Raw genomic sequence first — 666 nt, forward strand, 5'->3', positions numbered from 1 at the left:
ATGTTTTCAATGAATGTGTATATATATATATATATATATATATATATATATATATGCTAGTGCTTTGTATGGATCATTATTATGCAGCTCTGAAATACTCAATTCTAATTGGTCAGTGCTCATTGCTGTATACAATGTAAGGCCACTCATGTAACTGCCGCTACTTTCACATTTCTGATTAATACAAAAACAGTTGTAGCAAAAATTGGCTCAAGAGTATCAAAATTACTGTAATATAATTGCAGTGTTTGTCTAGTTGCTAGACAGATTGTTTTGTACGTTGTAATGTACTATTTTTTTTTCTTAATGGATGCTTTAAGATAAACAGGTAAGCAGTATACAGTAAATTAAACAATACACAACAATGTACAAATGTAATATTGTTTTGTTTAATTTAATATAATTTTGAAAATTGATAGAATTTAATTTATAGAAAAATTGAATCATTTTAGCCCTCACACTAAATTCCCGATCTCGAGGATTACTGTGCGGTGAGCAGTAAGCAGGACATAGAATAGAGGATACTATGCTGAAAAATAAACTATGCTTACCTAGTTTAAGTTGGTCTAGCTGACCTGAAAAGTGCACAAAAACGTATTAAAAACCATTAAAACAGACCAGCCTAGCTAGTTTGGCCATGCTGGGAGACCAGATTACCATCTAGGC

This window comes from Sinocyclocheilus anshuiensis, unplaced genomic scaffold, assembly GCF_001515605.1.
Source record: "Sinocyclocheilus anshuiensis isolate Anshui unplaced genomic scaffold, SAMN03320099.WGS_v1.1 scaffold199, whole genome shotgun sequence".
Lineage (NCBI taxonomy): Eukaryota > Metazoa > Chordata > Actinopteri > Cypriniformes > Cyprinidae > Sinocyclocheilus > Sinocyclocheilus anshuiensis.